This window comes from Etheostoma cragini, chromosome 21 (assembly GCF_013103735.1).
Source record: "Etheostoma cragini isolate CJK2018 chromosome 21, CSU_Ecrag_1.0, whole genome shotgun sequence".
Taxonomy (NCBI): domain Eukaryota; kingdom Metazoa; phylum Chordata; class Actinopteri; order Perciformes; family Percidae; genus Etheostoma; species Etheostoma cragini.
Window position 1 is genome coordinate 16,956,134 of NC_048427.1, and position 7,697 is coordinate 16,963,830.

Genomic DNA, 7,697 nt, shown 5'->3' on the forward strand with positions numbered 1-7,697 from the left:
GTTTCCTGGGACCTTAACACATCAAATCTACTCGGAATATGAAAGAACCATGAAAACATTTCATTCAAACAACTAAATGAAAGTAACTCCAAATTGAGAGCTGCAAGTGTTTCACATGACAGCAGCAGTGCAGTATGTTTCTCCTGGGTGCTTTGTAGGTGTTGGGTAAAGTTAATCAAAGTGAATGATTCCACATCTCTTCCCCCAAAACTATTCCAACCAAAGCAGAAATTTTATTCTGTGCCTTTGATAAGATTTAGTCCCTAAGCCCCTGCTATCTGCGGTCCGGAGCCACCGGCTCTCATAAATCCAAAGTCCGGTCGGGGACCCACATCTTTGCCTCCTCCTCCTCCTCCCCCTTAGCTGTGGTCTGATAGTATTGATTGGCCATTTGGAGGCAGGGAATTCCATAGAGACAGGCATAATTACAAGGGGATAAGGCAATCTACTGCAATTAACCACTCCTCCCCTGGCAGCCTTGGCCGTGGACCATCTCTCATCCTACGCAGGAAATAAATTACCTCAGCTCATCCACCCCACTGAAATATAGGAACAATTAAACAGGAATTAATTCTAATTCATGCAGCCCCTATCACTAAAGGGACATATTTCAACCACAGTATTAAATAACTATTACACGAAATTAATTGTAAACCACAGTTTCTTTGATCCGTGTTAATAAATCACTGGTTCTTTCACAAAGAGCTCGAAAGAGATAAGTTTAACTCCATTGTCAGACATTTTGTAAGGTTGGAGGGTCGTCCTGAAAGGCGCCTTGTGGTGAAGGTTTTTAATTAGGATAAATAAATCTTGTCATGGAATTTATTGTCTGGCCTACACAGAGAAGGACATGGTTTTTAAATGTCATTTGCGGTTTTATGTAGCAATTTTAGCCACGCTACAAAACTTAAAATGGACCCAGATAATAAGACTGAAAGAGCAGTTTTGAGAAACTTTAAATAGCAGAAATGCTACTTGCCTTAAGTCGGGAGACCAGGTCAGAATTATAACTTTTAGGAATGAGGACAAGGAGCATCTCCCGCTGATCCATTTAACAGAAACAGACTGTGGAATTATTCATTACTGCCGACTGCAGCATCATCATTTCTCACACTTGCCTTGTTTATTTCGAAATTCAAAATTTCACCCAATTTCACACCAAATTACAGGCCTTCACTTTTCTTTCTATTTTTTTTTTTGAATTCTTCTCTCTCCTAAATGTTAAAGAAGGGAACTATCAAGGTAGTTTGTTTCTCTGCTTTGAGTTCCTTTTGTTCCTTGTAATGCTTAAAAACAACTTTTAAACATGTTTTTTTTGATGGGGGGGGATTTTAATAACCATACGGTCCCCCTGCAGGTAATTAGCTGGGGAATGAAGAGGAGCTGCCGGCTTGGATTTGGTTCCCATTTGAACTGCTGTTGTTTTGTACGGCATAAGACGGCTGTGTTGAAAGCGAGAGCCCCTAGCCAGCCTTTGGGTAGTCTCCGCAAAAAACCTTATAGCATCAAATAGCATTTCAAATCCATTTGTTTCACTCCTCTTCAGAGGGGACTGCCCTCCTTTTTCTCGACACCCTTCCCTCACTCTCCTTTCTTTCTGGTTCCACGCATTAATCAGGGCTATTCCCAAATTGTTCCACCCCTTTTTTCCTCAGTTTTGTGTGCAGAGTTAAAGAATGACACAATATGTTTGTAAAATTGGGATTGGGAAAAATGCTCCAACAGCAACAACACACATATTCCTAAGAGCTGAATCTGACATTTCACCAGCAACACAAGTGGATTGGACAAACAAGTCTATTTTCTGATTCCTTTGCTGTCTTTTGGAGAGGGACACATTAATGTGGGCTGTTTCTGGCCAGCAGTCAGACACAAAATCAGTATTCAGTTTTAGCCTCAATATGTTTTCTTGTCATAGTTGGGATACTTTTGTAACAGCAATACTTACACTAGAGCTCCCAGTTAACCCAGGGTGTTACTTACATAACAGAACAACCACAAATATGAAATAGATCAACAATATAAAGCATGATCCATATCACATCTCTAGGGTTTTGGAACCCATTTGACTCGGCAAATGCAAGTTGTTTTTTGAGTGTCTGGCTGAAAAGGTGGGTTTGATTCAAATTAAATGGCTGCCAGGATTGTCCATGTACCTATGAACTAAAAACTATGCAGGCCATCTGGTAGGTATTAATAATGTTACAATGGCCTGAAACATATTCTCTTATCTTATTTCCCTGTTTTCAACTTTAGCTGTCTTATAGTAACATTCTGTCACACCTCAACAATGGGTTTTTGGTACATTTTTATTATTTACCAATTATACAGAAAATCTATAATCATCGCATCCCATTGAACATATCAGAAGCGTACATAATGTATGGTATTCAATGAGTCAGTATCACCTTCTCTCAAGGCACCCAGACAATAGATCAGTCTCTGCCTTTTTTTAGTATTAGCCCACCATGACAGGTGTACATGTCTGAATCAGATGCCATCCCACTGTGATCCCTAGATCATTTACTGCTGACAGGGCCAACCTGACACCCGCGTCTGGCCTGGGGAGCACCTCCGGCGCCGACCACCTTCAATACCTCCCATACCTGCACCTCTGGCCTGAGAGAAGCCTGGGGGGGGCATTTTCAGCCTGGTAGTATTTACTGTATTCCTCCTTATGTGCCATATAATCAGTGGCATCGGTTCATTCCTGCAGAAAATGTCATTTGCCACCAAGTCTTTCATGTTGGAACACTACAGGAACATTACAGGATGTCAGGCTAAGAGCATCAGAGACGGGCACTTAAGTTGCCAACTTGTGTCTCAAATTACCCTTGTGTTGTCTTCGGTTCATATTTGACCCGTTTTTTTTAAATGTCTATTAGAAACATGGGTTTCTTTTTAACTACCTAATTTTATTTACTCAAAAATTACACGGATGATTGCATACATTGCGCTTTGCAAGTACAACAATTGGTAGGATCTCCACTTTCATTGAATTTTGGGTGTTTTATAAAAAGAAATTGCATTTGAAAAAAAAATAGGATATTCACATGAGTCTAAATAATTCTTAATTGTCATATTGGGTATAATTTCCTGTAACAAGGTTTATTGACCATGTATTCCAAAAATGAGTGTAACCCTGGTAATAAGTTTGTGTTAGTTATTTTCGTACATGGTACTGAAAAGAAGTGCTAAACGTCAAAAAGAGCCAAAAACATTGAAAAAAAGAGACAAACGTGTTGATGAAAGAGACAAACGCCAGAAAGAGTGAAATTTTCAGGACGACAAGGCAAATGGGAGACAACAGGGATAAATACATTTAATATAAAAGAAAGAAGTTGGTATATTTTTATTGTCTTGCCCTATTTATTAAAGGTCTTTTTTTAATCAATTTTTGTAACCAACCTTAAGTGCCTGGACTTAATTTTTTATGACTGTTTTGGTCAAAATATTTTTCTTTTTGTAAATCAATTTTGTACTTGACTTTTTTAAGACTTAATAGAATTCTCTCCTTTTGTGTGGTTTTACAATGTGCAGATGCCAGCCACAGGTGTGTGACGCTGTAGCTAAAACTAAAAAAGTTGTATTGTTTCGCATCCACAAAGTGTTGTAGCTGTGGGCTTCTGCCACAACCAGTGTAAGTTCTGTTGCTTAAACATTGTTCAAATATGTTTGATTTTATCATTTAGTGGTCTAAATGTTAGAGTTATTTTTACTGTCACCAAATACCATAGAGAGACCCAAACTAACAATAAATGGATCCCACATAACCACCATTGTTTAATTAGTTGTGGCACACACGCTCCACTATGATATGGTTGGTGGTTTTATTTAAATTAAAGTATGTAATTGTACTCCGCAGTTAAAGATTAACGTCCTATTATGCAGTAACACATTGTTGGTTTTAGTTTTTTTTGCGGGATTTGTTAACAACAAGAAAACAATTAACAAAACTCTAAAGGGCTGTGTATTGGCAAGAATCTGGCGTTACAATATTTATTATGATACAGGGATTACAGTTGAATATATTGTGATACTGTACAATGCCATATAATATGATTTTTAAAATCAAATTTTTGGAAAACTGTCATAGTCAGGGAAAAATTGTAAGATTTTTATCCACTGGCCCTACTTATGTAAGAACAATACAGAAAAAGGCAAATTAATGCAACATAGCCTTACTTAGTTGTGACAATTTAATACATGAAAGTACACTAACAACATGCAAATATTTCATTATTAATTTAAATTGAAAACTCCCTCTAAGAATACATTTCTTATGTTCTTATTTCACCGTATCTTCTATCCCAGCACTGTAAATCCAGTAAACCAAAAAAGTAACTGTGTATTCAAACTCAAAATCAAAATGTGCTGTGTAGTTGGCAGAGCAAAGCAGCCTGTTTCATGTGTTACTCTTTATAGAAGTGGAGGTGCATTATCTGGTCTCCACTCTATATTTTTTCTGACCAAATTTTTTTAATTTCAAAATTACATTAAAAACAATTACAAACCATATTCTAAGACATAAAAACGTGTCTGAGGACCTATTCTCCACTCTCTTTTTTCATCTATAGCTTCCACCCAAAGAAAGTTTTGCTGGGTGTAGCGTTTTTGTTAAACAATACATTAGCTTACAATGATGTAAAAATGTGAATGAATCAATAACCAAAAATGGATGAACCTTGTCCAAGGATTATGTACTGCAACATCATGATTTTCTTTCAACAGCGGCGTTCCTGATAGCGCCATTGCAGTAAAGATCTTACAGTCTCAACACACAAATGATACGTTGGAGTGAAAGAGTCGAATGGCTTTAGAAAGTCTGTTCTGTCGGCCAGGAATCTTTGTATGTATCATTTAAAAATCAATAGTGTTTTTCAGAATCAATACAATATCACAAAACATAATATTATGATAGTCACACACATCCTCCTACTCCAGACACACTTTAAAGCTTCCTTCCCAACATTGCAGTTTTTTTTCCTGACGCTATGGTACTATGTGTCTAAAAACACCATAAAAACACTAAATCTGAGGGAAAAGGTACTCTAAATAAATTGAAATTATCTGTCCATGCAGCAAGATAATTTCACTTGACAAGCTTGCTTGATTTAAGATCATAGTGTAAAGTTGAATACGTAAAACAAGTAATTATCTAACACTTCTTAATCTAAGTTGGTTTTTTTTGGTCTTGGTAAGAACCAAATAATTTGCAGTGCACAAGTAGGTGATAATATTTTGGTACCTTAAGTAAAAATAAGATAAAATAAGATAAGATAAGATTAGAAAAGCCTTTATTAAAAAGGCTAATAAAAATTGTGGTTTGCAACAGTAAAGATAAGAGCAAAGATTGATAAGTGTACACAATATAGCAAACTGTATTATACAATAAATTACACACGAATAAGTAAATTAGACTATGAAAATTTCCCAAAAGAAAAATTATGTACAGACGTAATAATATTGGCAAAAACCAACAGATCATCATAAAGTATGTTGTAAGTAGTATGATACGTTTAGGGGACTTAATAAATGTACTCTATTAAGTCAATGTTGTTTTTCACCAAAAACATAGTGGTCAAAACACCTGTAATTACTCTCTCATACGTACGCACCAGTCAAAGTTTAAGCTCCAAGTGCAAAATCCCTAGTTATTTATCAAGAAAAAACACATGCATCTGGCCAAATTGACACACCGAGGTGCAAGGTGAGTGTTAACTTGATGACACTGTGTACAACTCCTTCCTCAAGATTGCTTTCTGCCAAAGTGCTAGACAACTGTGTGTGCGTGCGTGCGTGGGTGTGTGCATCTGTATGGAGGTGCAGAGGGGAGATGGCAAGACCAAGCAGCTAAGGATGAAGGGATGCAGAGGAAGAGAGGGAGCTGTCAGCTTGTTCTGCATGGCTGCTCTTAAGTCACACTGAGAGAAGGCCAGGCTGAGCAAGGCCCTGACACTCACATACAAACACCAGTCCCTACAAAGATCTCCAACAATGCACACATTTCAGTGTGACTCAGGCGTCAGACAGAAGTATTTCTAGCCACGGTGGGCATGTCGCTTATTAATCTCCAGTGGTGAGGGCTGAGTGACAGGATCACTGACCAAATACAAAATGCAAAGGACATGCAAAAAACAAACACCTATGGCCCACTTGACATGTGCAGTTGAAAGTTAAGTGTTAAGTTGACTGTGTCATTGTACAACTCCAAATCACTTTCTGCCAAAGTGCTAGTCAACTTTGTGTGTTTGTGTGTGTGTGTGTGTGTGTGTGTGTGTGTGTGTGTGTGTGTGTGTGCGCACGTGTGTGTGCATGGAAGTTACAGGTTTAATACAAGCTGAGAGAGTATGATGTTAGAGAGAAAGTGGAGAGACTAGTAAGGGAGCAGTGAAGGGATGAGGAACGGATTGCACTGCTTGTAAGATGAGCACAAAAAGTCAAGGGGGGATTGTGGAATGGAGGGAAATAAAAGAGACCCTGCAGAGTGTCATCCCTCCATCTTACAGCACAAAGTGATGGAGGAGGAGGACGGGGGATATGAGAAACACAGTTGGAGAAATGAGAGTGATGGATGACCCAAAGGTCACAAAGGGTCTGGACTCATTTTTCTGACCCAGTGTGAGGGCTCACACAGGGTGACTGATCAATCCTTGGACCTGCTGAGGAGCAGCTGAAGAAGTAGTGCGTAGACACAGAGAGAGAGAGAGAGATAGAGAGATAGAGAGAGAGCGAGAGAGAGAGAGCAAGAGAAACTATCAAAGGATTGCAGAGAACGTAGCTGAAAGCATTTCATCAGCTTTATTAATAACTTTGGAGGTCAATATGCTGGTGGCAGCTGTCGGTACCCGATCTATGCTTCCCGCACGATCCGTCATGCGCATTTGCAACATTTTATCACTGTTTTACAGAGATATATGACAAACAAATCACAAGTTGTTCCACGCTTCTGTAGTTAGTCTCCACCGGGAAGCTAACGTTAGTTTAGCTAACAGCTAATTTGGCTAGCCGCTAGCTGACACCTTGATTCAGTCTAAAATAACGTTTTTTAGACTGTCCCGCGTGTGTCCTTAACCGTCCCCATTGTAGACAATACATGTAAGTGCAGGCTGTGACTCACCCAGCCTTTGATCTACCACTCTGTTCACTGAGAGAGTACAAATGGAATTAAGGCAGTCGGTGACAGCTTCAGAGACATTCCTCATCAGTTACCTGTCCCTGCAGTCACATTCACTGGGCTGCTAATTTGAAGACCCACTTATCCCTTAGCCATCTACACTCCATATCACTCCCTCACTGATGATCCTCTTCTCCAATTTCACTTTATATCCATTTGCATTGTCAACATTATCCCTTTTAGTACATCTAGTGCTTTCTCTGTAAAGAAAGTGCTTTATTACACATGAAAGCTGCCAATTGACTTCTCATGCTGCCTTTCCTCAATCTGTTAGCCGACTAAAAGAGGAAGTCAGGCTGGGAAAGTTTACCTGTCGGGAAAAAAACATTTGATCACCAACTCTAATTGGTAGTAAGCCTGAAGTTGTCCCGGAGATGAAAACATCAACAGCAACAGAAAAAAAACACCTACTTCACTCTTGCCTGGAACCCCTTAAACTGATTATACACACAGCACTCAACAGCAAAGCAGCTGAGAGGTGAAGCTCCACATGTTGGCACAAGTACGGTATACACACAAA

The 7,697-nt window shown here is 38.9% G+C and overlaps 1 protein-coding gene across 6 annotated transcripts in view; it reads right to left on the reverse strand.

Moving 5' to 3' along the window:
* LOC117936761 (RNA binding protein fox-1 homolog 3-like) overlaps positions 1–7,697 on the reverse strand; it is a 713,247-nt gene that overhangs the window by 654,025 nt on the left and 51,525 nt on the right. The gene's annotated exons all lie outside the window — the stretch shown is intronic.